The sequence below is a fragment of the Harpia harpyja genome, chromosome 13, assembly GCF_026419915.1.
Source record: "Harpia harpyja isolate bHarHar1 chromosome 13, bHarHar1 primary haplotype, whole genome shotgun sequence".
Classification (NCBI taxonomy): domain Eukaryota; kingdom Metazoa; phylum Chordata; class Aves; order Accipitriformes; family Accipitridae; genus Harpia; species Harpia harpyja.
The window spans coordinates 18,754,089-18,767,350 of NC_068952.1; positions in this window are offsets into that span (position 1 = coordinate 18,754,089).

The window sequence follows — 13,262 nt, forward strand, 5'->3', positions numbered from 1 at the left end:
TGCCAAGGGGATTTGTAGAGCAGCAAGAGCTTTCAGGGCTGGCACCTTCCTTGTGGGAGAAGGAGCCAGACGTTTGCCATTTTGGAAAAAGCCTCTAGCGAGAATGAGCACCACAAGATGTTTCATCTCTGGGAAAGCACAGATTCCTGGGGAGATTGAAGTAGACGGACGCCTGTAATCTTGAGAGCAGACAGCAGACGACGCTGTATTGCTAAAACACACACATACTTATAGTCACATATTCTGCAAAGGCACTGTACACGCGCACAAACATAAAATATGATTGGTTATATCAACGCTGTACACGCGCATAAACATCAGATATAATTGGTTATACTAACACTGTACATGCGCATAAACATAGGACACAATTGGTTATATTAACTAAAACACGCAAAACTTGTCTCAGTCTTATTGGTCAAGATAAACTGCCGAATTGCGGTTCTTTGTGCCAAGTTCCCTTTATCTTGGAATGTGCACCTGTGTTCTTCTAATTGGCATCTTTCTTTTTTTGTCTTCTTGTTTATTCTGTTCAAGGCCTTCTAAAGGCATCTGGAATGCTCTTGCGACCGTTAGCTAAATATGTGTCCACAATTCCCCCTTTTTTGTTTTTCGACAAGTAACAACATGCTGTATTGCCCTTTGCAAAAACCTATGAACACAGCTAATTAAACACGGCAAAAGCAACAGTATACCTAATAAAATACATAAGAATAAAAGACTGTTCAGGTAATGCCAATGACACACAAAAAGAGGTTTGATTAATAGCTTTTGTCAGTGTCACCCAAACATTCTTACTGTCCCATGGTGTTAAATGATGTGGATCAATCACTGATGCCACTGTCATGCTGCTTACTACAGTCAGTGTGTTCCATATCAATCTCAGCATAAGGTTTCGTCCATTTAGTTGGAATCCACTTTGGCCCATTTTCTGTAATGACACAAGCATAACCTCGGCCCCACGTTATTACTTTAAAAGGTCCCTCCCATTGCTGACGCTCAATCTTTTTAACCCAGACTTTCCACCCATTATCAATATTTTGAATCCCACTATTCATTGTTTGAAAATGCCGAACTACAGGGGGGACTACTGACTCTCCACGCAGGGTCAAAAAATTCATCACATATATTGCTTTCATGAGTCTGTTTGAAGGAGGTTCCCCTAATTCCCCCTTTTTTTGTTTTTCCAAAAAGTCTTTTAATACTTTATGAGTACATTCGATTATAGCTTGACCTGTGGGAGAATGAGGAATGCCAGTAATATGAGTAACTCCCCACTGCTGAAAAAATTCCTGAGTCCGTTTTACTATAAAACACGGTCCATTATCTGTTTTTATCTGGGCCGGGACACCCATTACTGCAAATGCTTGTCGTAAGTGTGTTTGTAGATGTCAACTTGTTTCGCCCGCAAGTGCTGTGGCCCATATCATCAAGGAATATGTATCAACAGAAACATGAACATAACACAATTTTCCAAAAGCTGGTACATGAGTCACATCAGTCTGCCACAATTGCAAGGATTGCAGACCCCTAGGATTTACAGCGCCATCTCCGTGCCCAGATAATTTCTGGCACTCAGCACAGGATTGAATGATGGCTTTGGCATCTGCTATAGAAATTTGAAACTGTTTGGCTAATACTTTCGCTGGTTGGTGGAAAAAACTATGAGCTCCACGTGCCTGTAGAAGTTTATTGGGGGGTGGCCCAGTCCATACAGGATTAGCTAGCAAATCAGCTCGTTTATTCCCTTCTGTGATCCATCCATGCAAACTGGTGTGACTTCGCACATGTGTTATATAATAACACTTTGTCCGTTGGTTTAACAGAAATAGCAACATCTTAAATTTTTCAAACAATGTGATGTTATCAATTTCTTTCAAATAAGCCCGTCTCAAACGTTTTACTACACCTACCACATATAAAGAATCAGCAATAATATTGACCTCAACATGCTGCCACTTTTTAAATACTTCTATTACAGCTTGAAGTTCCACCACTTGGGGGGAGCCTTCACATGTGACAATGTGATTTTTCCATACCTGACCTTCTTTCCAAACTACTACTGCCTTTCCTGTTTTTCCACTGCCATCCGTAAATACTGTAGGACCATCAGTAGGTAACTCTGCACACAATTCTTTTTCTTCTAGTTGTATATTTTGTAGCAAGGTAAACATTTTGTGTGCAGGAAGATGAATATCTATCTTTCCTTCGAAATCTGCAAAAGCAATTTGTAAAGTTAGACTATTCTGTAGACACCATTGTAAATATCCTTGAGTCAAAGGAACAACAATCGTGTGTGGTTCTTGTCCACAAATCTCAATAATCTGATGTCTCCCCTTTATAATTAATTCTGAAATCATTTCAATTCGAGAAAATATGGTTTTTTGGGCCTGGTGAGCTAAAAAGATCCATTCTATTATTAACAAGTCTTTGTGACTTCCCTCCCATTGATATATGATCCTGAGGGGTTGTTTTTCTCGGTTTAAAATGCTAAGATTAATGTCAAGATTTTCTTTAATTCTAAAAGCCTGACTCTGGGATATTATATCTGCTATCTTTTGTAATGCTTGTTTACCTTGAGGAGTCAATTGTCGAGGTGCCGTTAAGGTAGTGTCGCCTCGTAACATTTCAAATAAAGGGGTCAGAAACTCATTATCTATTCCCAACAGTGTTCAAACCCAATTGATTGTCCCCAGTAATTTTTGCACATCATTCAATGTTTCAATCTTGTCTATAATTTCCAGTTTTTGTGGAATGATAGTTTTTTCTAAAATCTTCCAGCCTAAATATTTCCATGGTTGCATTTTTTGTACCTTTTCTGGTGCTATTTTTAAACCAAAATCAGACAATTGTGTAGTCAATTCTTTGAGCTTTTCGGATAACTCTCTTTTTCCTGCTATCAAGATATCATCCATATAGTGATAAATAATCAAGTCTGGATTTTGTTGTCTAAACCCTTTTGGAGCTTGGGATACATAGGATTGGCATATGGTTGGAGAATTTTTCATTCCTTGTGGCAGAACTACCCAATGATAACGTTCCATGGGTTCCTGTTTGTTTATGGTGGGGATAGAAAAGGCAAATTTTTCCGCATCTTTTGGGTCTAAATATATTGTAAAGAAACAATCCTTTAAATCAATAATCAAAATGTTCCATACTTGTGGAATCATGGTAGGCGTGGGTAACCCTAATTGAAGGGCTCCCATATTTTCCATTACTTCATTTATCTTTCTTAAATCATGCAATAGTCTCCATTTCCCAGATTTTTTTGGAATGACAAAAACTGGTGTATTCCAAGGGCTCGTGGTATTCACCAAGTGCCCTTGTTCCAATTGCTCCTGTACTAACTGTTTCAAGATGGCGACCTTAGATTCAGTCAGCGGCCATTGATCTACCCAAATCGGTTCCTCTGTTTTCCATTTCAGTTTTAGGCATGGTCGCCTGTCAATGGCCGCGCCACAAAATTGTCTCCTGTACTAAGCACACATCCCATTTGACTTAATGCATCCCTGCCTATCAGGTTCATAGGGATATTGGTTACATAAGGTTTGATATAAGAAACTGAATTTTGACAAATCAATTGAATCATATATTTGCTTTGTCGAGTTTTTGATAATCCTCCCACACCGAACAGTTTCGAATCCATCTCAGAAAGCTCCCAAGTAACAGGCCAGTCCTCCCACGACAGAACTGTTACATCTGCTCCAGTGTCCACTAATGCTTGTGATTTTATTTTTTCTGGCCTGTTCTTTGCATTTTGTAACTCTGCTGATATACTAGGTTTTGTTTTCTTGATCTCCATTGACCACATAATTTGAGCTTCTAATCCCGTAGATCCAAACCCTGCATTGCCACGCTGTTGATTAACCTTACATGGTACATTTGCTTTAAAAGGGACTAGCTGTGCAATTCTGCTTCCTTCCTGTATCGATACTGGTGGAGACGGCGTCCAAATCATAGCATAAATGCGACCTGTGTAGTCCGCATCAATCACCCTGGGAAGCACAAAAATTCCTTGTAATGTTATACTAGACCGTCCCAACAACAGGGCACTAAGCCCATTACCTAATGGTCCTTGTGCGTTTACTGGCACACGGTGTACCTGAGAGTTCCATAGTAGAATGGTTTCTATTGTTGAGACATCCACTCCGGCACTTCCAGCTGTTCGGGCTGGCAATTCTGCCAGACATCCTTCTTGGCACCGTTCTGGGATCCTTTTGGAGCTGCTGGGGTCATCGCACTGCTCCTCGCACTCTTCTTGTAGTTTCCTGGCGATGGGGTACCTCGAGGTGGCAGAGCTACACCTTCATTTGTGAAACGAGATCTACATTGGTTAGCATAATGTCTCCCTTTATGACAACGAGGGCATATATTAGGCCCAGCTTCCACTTTGTTTCGCCCTTCTTTACACTGAAATTGCAAATGTCCCTGTTGTCCACATTTATAGCATCTCTTAACATTTTTTGTATCCATTCGCATGGCTACAGCAAAAGCATTGGCCATTAATGTAGTTTTATGCTCCAAAGACCCAACTTTGTTACAGGCCTCTATCATATCTACTAGCGTCACTCTTCCTGGCATCGATTGTAGTATTTTTTTACAGTCCGCATTTGCATTTTCCACAGCCAATTTTATTATCAATGCTTCTTTGGCATCAGCATTATCTATTTGCTTTTCAATAGCATCTCGCAGATGATCAATAAAGGACATATAAGGTTCCGTATTACCCTGCCTTATACTTGTAAATGATTGTTCTGGCTTTCCAGCTTCAGGCAAGGTTACCATTGCCTTCAGAGCTAAGGAAGCTGATTCTTGTAATACTTCCACGGGTAGCCTCGCTTGCCTATTAACATCTGCAAAGTCACCAGTCCCCATCATTTGTGCAGAAGGGATCATATACCTCGGATCTCCTTCTGGGCGGTCCAGATTTCTTAGTGCCGCTAAATCACATAATTCTGCCCATTTCACCTTCCATAATAGACGCTGAGTTGGGGTTAAAATCATTGTAGCCAATTGTGTACACTCAAAGCCCGTTAAAATTTGACCAGAAAATATATTCTCCAATAATGCCTGACTAAACGGAGCAGACAGTCCATTAGCCATTACTGTTTTCCGTACTTCTTTTATTAAATCCCAATTGAAAGGTTGCCACACATTTGGGGCATTCTGCCTGACTGTAACTGGAAAAGCCACAGGATTTAGACCTTCGGTTAACATTTTATCATTTATGTCCTTCCATCGCTTTTTTATAGCTTCTCCTGGGGATGTATCTGTCTCATAGGGAGGTGCAGAAGGGATAGGTCTCTGCTCAAGAGGCAGGTTACTTAAAGGTTGATCGTTGCCTCCATTAATGACATCTCCCTTGGTGTTTAATTCCTCATCACTGTCCGAATTATTTACCACCTCGCCACACACACTTCTCTTTTTTTCTGGGGTATCTTCAATTGAAATTTTTACAGCAGCAGCCACCTCCTTTTCTGCCTTAAGGGCTTTCAACGTTTCCAGCACCAATCTCCACGTAGCAGAGATTTTCTGAGCCTTCACGTCCCCACGCGATACAAAGTCCCAAATTACTTTTCCCATTTCTTCCCAATTTTTAACTTCAAAGACTTCTACATTTGAAGTGGGGGCACCATGGTCCTTAAGCCACTTCAGCATCATACGTAAAGTATTTGAATCATACTTAATCCCTCTCTCGGAGAGGATATGCGAAAGCATTTGTACAATTGCCCCTTCTTCCACAGACATCTGGGCACCCATTTTAATTCTCTTAGCCGCTCACCTTACTTCCAAACGAGCAAGGTGATTGATCTCCCAGGAGAAGGTTGTCCGCTCAGTACAGCTGGCTAGACGATCATTCGGCTAGAGTCTCCTCCGGACGCACTTCCAGCAATTCCAGCGTTTTCTAGGCCCGCAATCATGTCGGGGTCACCATTTGAGGAGATTGAAGTAGACGGACGCCTGTAATCTTGAGAGCAGACAGCAGACGACGCTGTATTGCTAAAACACACACATACTTATAGTCACATATTCTGCAAAGGCACTGTACACGCGCACAAACATAAAATATGATTGGTTATATCAACGCTGTACATGCACATAAACATAAGATATAATTGGTTATACTAACACTGTACACGCGCATAAACATAGGACACAATTGGTTATATTAACTAAAACATGCAAAACTTGTCTCAGTCTAATTGGTCAAGATAAACTGCCGAATTGCGGTTCTTTGTGCCAAGTTCCCTTTATCTTGGAATGTGCACCTGTGTTCTTCTAATTGGCATCTTTCTTTTTTTGTCTTCTTGTTTATTCTGTTCAAGGCCTTCTAAAGGCATCTGGAATGCTCTTTCGACTGTTAGTTAATTATGTGTCCACAGATCCCCAGTGGTGTTGTGCCTGTGAATAGGCTGCTAGGCGAAGGTGAAGAGCAGCAAGAGCTTTCAGGGCTGGCACCTTGCCTGTGGCAGAAGGAGCCGTACGTTTGCCATTTCAGAAATAGGCTCTGCCGAGAACTAGCACCATGAGATGTTCCTTTGTTGTCAGAGCAGACATCCCCATTGCTGTTGTGCCTCTGAATCGGCTGCCAAAGGAAAGTGAAGAGCAGCAAAGGCTTTCAGGGCTGGCACCCTCCTTGTGGCAGAAGGAGCCAGATGTTTGCCATTTCAGAAAGAGGCTCTGCCAAGAACTAGCACGATGAGATGTTCCATCTGTGGGAAAGCACAGATCCCCAGTGCTGTTGTCCCTGTGAATGGGCTGCAGGGGAAGGTGAATAGCAGCCAGAGGTTTCTGGGCTGTCACCTTCCTTGAGCAATAAGGAACCGGATGTTTGCCATTTCAAAAAGAGGCTCTGCCAAGAACTATCACCGTAAGATGCTCTATCTCAGAGAAAGCAGAGATGCCCAGTGGTGTTGTGCCTGTGCATAGGCTGCGAAGTGGAGGTGAAGAGCAGCAAGATCTTTCAGGGCTGGCACCTTCCTAGTGGGAGAAGTAGGCGGACTTTTGCCTGTTCGGAAAAAGCCTCTAGCGAGAATGAGCACCACGAGATGTTCCATCTGTGGGAAAGCACAGTTCCCCAGTACTGTTGTGCCTGTGAATAGGCTGCCAAGGGGAGGTGAAGAGCAGCAACAGCTTTCAGGGCTGGCACCTTCCTTGTGGGAGAAGGAGTCAGACGTTTGCCATTTTGGAAAAAGCCTCTAGTGAGAATGAGCACTATGAGTTGTTCTATCTCAGGGAAAGCACATATCCCCAGTTCTGTTGTGCCTGTGAATGGGCTGCCAAGGGAAGCTGAAGAGCGGCAAGAGCTTTGAGGGCTACCACTTTCCTTTTGAGAGAAGAAGCCAGACGTTTCCTATTTTGGAAACAGGTTCTGCCAAGAATAAGCATCATGAGATGTGCCGTCTTCGGGACAGCACAGATCCGCAGTGGTGTTGTGCCTCTGAATAGGCTACCGAGGGCACATGAAGAGCAGCAACAGCTTTCAGGGCTGGCACCTTCCTTGTGGGAGAAGGAGCCGGATGTTTGCCATTTCGGAAAATGCCTCTAGCGAGAATGAGGACCATAAGATGTTCCACCTCAGGGAAAGCACAGATCCCCAGTGCTGTTGTGCCTCGGAGTAGATTGCCAATGGGAGGTGAAGAGCAGCAACAGCTTTCAGGGCTGGCACCTTGCTTGTCGAGAAGGAGCTGGACGTTTATCTTTTCGGAAAGATGCACTGCTGAGAACAAAGATCATGAGATGTTTCATCTACGGGTAAGCACAGATCCACAGTGCTGTTGTGCCTGTGAAAAGGTTGCCAGGGGAGGTGAAGAAAAGCAACAGCTTTCAGGGCTGGCACCTTCCATTTAGGAGAAGGAGCTGGACTTTTGCCATTTTGGAAAGAGGCTCTTCTGAGAACAAGCATCATGAGATGTGCCGTCTTCAGGACAGCACAGATCCACAGTGCTGTTGTGCCTCTGAATAGGCTACCAAGGGCACGTGAAGAGCAGCAAGAGCTTTCAAGGCTGGCACCTTCCTTGTGGGAGAAGGAGCTGGACGTTTGCCGTTTCAGAAACAGCCTATGCCGAGAAGGAGCGCCATGAGATTTTCCATCTCAGGGAAAGCACAGATTCTCAGTGCTGTTGTGCCTGTGAATAGGCGGCTAAGGGGAGGTGAAGATGAGCAAGAGCTTTCAGGGCTGGCGCCTTCTTTGTGGGAGAAGGAGCCAGACGTTTGCCATTTTGGAAACATGCTCTGCTGAGAACTAGCACCACGACATGTTTCATTTGTGGGAAAGCACAGATCGCCAGTGCTGTTTTGCCTGTGAATAGGCTACCAAGGGGAGGTGAAGAGCAGCAAGAGCTTTCAGGCCTGCCACTTTCTATGTGGGAGAAGGAGTCGGACGTTTGCCTTTTCGGAAAGAGTTTCTGCCGAGAAGTACAACCATGAGATGTTCTATCTCAGAGAAAGCACAGATCCCCAGTGCTGTTGTGCCTGTGAGTAGACTGCAATGGGAGGTGAAGAGCAGCAAGAGTTTTCAGGGCTGGCACCTTCCCTTTGAAAGAAGGAGTCGGACGTTTGCCATTTCGGAAAAAAGCTCTAGCGAGGATGAGCATGACGAGATGTTCCGTCTGTGGGAAAGCACAGATCCGCAGTGCTGGTGTGCCTGTGAATAGGCTGCCAAGGGGAGATGAAGAGCAGAAACAGGTTTAAGGGCATGCACCTTCATATTGGGAGAAGGAGTCGGACGTTTGCCATTTCGGAAAGAGGCTCTGCCGAGGACGAGCACCATGAGATGTGCTGTGTCTAGGAAAGCACAGATCCCCACTGCTGTTGTGCCTGTAGATAGGGACCTAAGGGAAGGTGAACACCAGCAAGAGCTTTCAGTGCTGCGAGCTTCCTTTTGGGAGAAAAAGTGAGATGTTGGCCATTTCGGAAAGAGGCTCTGCCGTGGACGAGCACCATGAGATGTGCTGTCTCTAGGAAAGCACAGATCCCCAGTGCTGTTGTGCCTGTAGATAGGCTGCATGGAGAATGTGAAGACCAGCACCAGCTTTCAGGGCTTCGACCTTCCTTGTGGGAGCAGGATTTGGACGTTTGCCTTTTCGGAAAGAGGCTCTGCCGAGGACGAGCACCATGAGATGTGCTGTCTCTAGGAAAGCACAGATCCCCACTGCTGTTATGCTTGTGAATAAGCTGCATGGGGAAGGTGAAGAACAGCACCAGCTTTCAGGGCTGCGACCTTCCTTGTGGGAGCAGGATTTGTACGTTTGCCTTTTCGGAAAGAGGCTCTGCCGAGGACGAGCACCATGAGATGTGCTGTCTCTAGCAACGCACAGATCCCCAGTGCTGTTGTGCCTGTAGATAGGGCACCAAGGAAGGTGAAGACCAGCAGCAGCTTTCAGGGCTGCAACCTTCCTTGTGGGAGCAGGAGTCGGACGTTTGACTTTTCGGAAAGAGGCACTGCCAAGGACGAGCACCATGAGATGTGCTGTGTCTAGGAAAGCACAGATCCCCAGTGCTGTTGTGCTTGTGAATAAGCTGCATGGGGAAAGTGAAGACCAGCACCAGCTTTCAGGGCTGCTACCTTCCTTGTGGGAGCAGGATTTGGACGTTTGCCTTTTCGGAAAGAGGCTCTGGCGAGGACGAGCACCATGAGATGTGCTGTCTCTAGGAAAGCACAGATCCCCACTGCTGTTGTGCCTGTAGATAGGGTGCCAAGGGAAGGTGAAGAGCAGCACCAGCTTTAAGGGCTGCGACCTTCCTTGTGGGAGCAGGAGTCGGACGTTTGCCTTTTCGGAAAGAGGCTCTGCCGAGGACGAGCACCATGAGATGTGCTGTCTCTAGGAAAGCACAGATCCCCACTGCTGTTATGCTTGTGAATAAGCTGCATGGGGAAGGTGAAGAGCAGCACCAGCTTTCAGGGCTGCGACCTTCCTTGTGGGAGAAGGAGTCGGACGTTTGCCTTTTCAGAAGGAGGCTCTGCCGTGGACGAGCACCATGAGATGTGCTGTGTCTAGGAAAGCACAGATCCCCACTGCTGTTATGCTTGTGAATAAGCTGCATGGGGAATGTGAAGACCAGCACCAACTTTCAGGCCTGCGACCTTCCTTGTGGGAGCAGGATTTGGACGTTTGCCTTTTCGGAAAGAGGCTCTGCCGAGGACGAGCACCATGAGATGTGCTGTGTCTAGGAAAGCACAGATCCCCACTGCTCTTGTGCTTATGAATAAGCTGCATGGGGAAGGTGAAGAGCAGCACCAGCTTTCAGGGCTGCGACCTTCCTTGTGGGAGAAGGAGTCGGATGTTTGACTTTTCGGAAAGAGGCTCTGGCGAGGACGAGCACCATGAGATGTGCTGTGTCTAGGAAAGCACATATCCCCAGAGCTGTTGTGCTTATGAATAAGCTGCATGGGGAAGGTGAAGACCAACACCAGCTTTCAGGGCTACAACCTTCCTTGTGGGAGAAGGATTCGGACGTTTGCCTTTTCGGAAAGAGGCTCTGCCGAGGACGAACACCATGAGATGTGCTATCTCTAGCAACGCACAGATCCCCACTGCTGTTGTGCCTGTAGATAGGGCACCAAGGGAAGGTGAAGACCAGCACCAGTTTTCAGGGCTGCGACCTTCCTTGTGGGAGCAGGAGTCGGACGTTTGCCTTTTCGGAAAGAGGCTCTCGCGAGGACGAGCACCATGAGATGTGCTGTCTCTAGGAAAGCACAGATCCCCACTGCTGTTATGCTTGTGAATAAGCTGCATGGGGAATGTGAAGAGCAGCACCAGCTTTCAGGGCTGCGACCTTCCTTGTGGGAGCAGGATTTGGACGTTTGCCTTTTCAGAAAGAGGCTCTGCCGAGGACGAGCACCATGAGATGTGCTGTCTCTAGGAAAGCACAGATCCCTTTGCACTTGTGCTTGTGAATAAGCTGCATGGGGAAGGTGAAGACCAGCACCAGCTTTCAGGGCTGCGACCTTCCTTGTGGGAGCAGGAGTCGGACGTTTGCCTTTTCGGAACGAGGCTCTGCCTTGGACGAGCACCATGAGATGTGCTGTCTCTAGGAATCACACAGATCCCCAGTGCTGTTGTGCCTGTAGATAGGCCACCAAGGGAAGGTGAAGAGCAGCACCAGCTTTAAAGGGCTGCGACCTTCCCTGTGGGAGAAGGAGTCGGACGTTTGCCTTTTCGGAAAGAGGCTCTGCCGAGGATGAGCGCCATGAGATGTCCTGTCTCTAGGACAGCACAGATCCCCACTGCTGTTGAGCCTGTAGGTAGGGCACCAAGGGAGGGGGAAGACCAGCACCAGCTTTCAGGGCTGCGACCTTCCTTGTGGGAGCAGGAGTCGGACGTTTGCCTTTTTGGAAAGAGGCTCTGCCCAGGACGAGCACCATCAGATGTGCTGTCTCTAGGAAAGCAGAGATTCCGCGTGCTGATGTGCCTGTAGACACGGCGCCAAGGGAAGGTGAAGAGCAGCACCAGCTTTCAGGGCTTCGACCTTCCTTGTGGGAGAAGGAGTCGGACGTTTGCCTTTTCGGAAAGAGGCTCTGGCGAGGACGAGCACCATGAGATGTGCTGTCTCTAGGAAAGCATAGATCTCCACTGCTGTTATGCTTGTGAATAAGCTGCATGGGGAATGTGAAGACCAGCACCAGCTTTCAGGGCTGCGACCCTCCATGTCGTAGCACGATTTGGACGTTTGCCTTTTCGGAAAGAGGCTCTGCCGAGGACGAGCACCATGAGATGTGCTGTCTCTAGGAAAGCACAGATCCTCAGTAATGTTGTGCCTGTAGATAGGGCACCAAGGGAAGGTGAAGACAAGCACCAGCTTTCAGGGCTTCGACCTTCCTTGTGGGAGCAGGATTCGGACGTTTGCCTTTTCGGAAAGAGGCTCTGCCGAGGATGAGCGCCATGAGATGTCCTGTCTCTAGGAAAGCACAGATCCCCACTGCTGTTGTGCCTGTAGATAGGGCACCAAGGAAGGTGAAGAGCAGCACCAGCTTTCAGGGCTGCTACATTCCCTGTGGGAGAAGGAGAAGGACGTTTGCCTTTTCGGAAAGAGGCTCTGGCGAGGACGAGCACCATGAGATGTGCTGTGTGTAGGAAAGCACAGATCCCCACAGCTGTTGTGCTTATGAATAAGCTGCATGGGGAACGTGAAGACCAACACCAGTTTTCAGGGCTGCGACCTTCCTTGTGGGAGCAGGAGTCGGACGTTTGCCTTTTCGGAAAGAGTCTCTGCCGTGGACGAACACCATGAGATGTGCTGTCTCTAGGAAAGCGCAGATCCCCACTGCTGTTGTTACTGTAGATAGGGCACCAAGGGAAGGTGAAGACCAGCACCAGCTTTCAGGGCTGCGACCTTTCTTGTAGGAACAGGATTCGGACGTTTGCCTTTTCGGAAAGAGGCTCTGCCGAGGACGAGCACCATGAGATGTGCTGTGTCTAGGAAAGCACAGATTCCCAGTGCTGTTGTGCTTATGAATAAGGTGCATGGGGAAGTTGAAGACCAGCACCAGTTTTCAGGGCTGCGACCTTCCTTGTGGGAGCAGGAGTCGGACGTTTGCCTTTTCGGAAAGAGGCTCTGACGAGGATGAGCGCCATGAGATGTGCTGTCTCTAGGAAAGCACAGATCTCCACTGCTGTTGTGCCTGTAGATAGGGCACCAAGGGAAGGTGAAGACCAGCAGCAGCTTTCAGGGCTTCGACCTTCCATGTGGGAGAAGGAGTCGGACGTTTGCCTTTTCGGAAAGAGGCTCTGGCGAGGACGAGCATCATGAGATGTGATGACTCTAGGAAAGCACAGATCCCCACTGCTGTTATGCTTGTGAATAAGCTGCATGGGGAATGTGAAGAGCAGCACCAGCTTTCAGGGCTTCGACCTTCCTTGTGGGAGCAGGAGTCGGACGTTTGCCTTTTCGGAAAGAGGCCTTGCCGAGGACGTGCACCATGAGATGTGCTGTCTCTAGGAAAGCATAGATCCCCACTGCTCTTATGCTTGTGAATAAGCTTCATGGGGAAGGTGAAGACCAGCACCAGCTTTCAGGGCTGCGACCTTCCTTGTGGGAGCAGGAGTCGGACGTTTGCCTTTTCGGAAAGAGGCTCTGCCGAGGACGAGCACCATGAGATGTGCTGTCTCTAGGAAAGCGCAGATCCCCAGAGCTGTTGTGCTTATGAATAAGCTGCATGGGGAAGGTGAAGACCAGCACCAGTTTTCAGGGCTGCGACTTTCCTTGTGGGAGCAGGAGTCGGACGTTTGCCTTTTCGGAAAGAGGCTCTGCCGAGGACG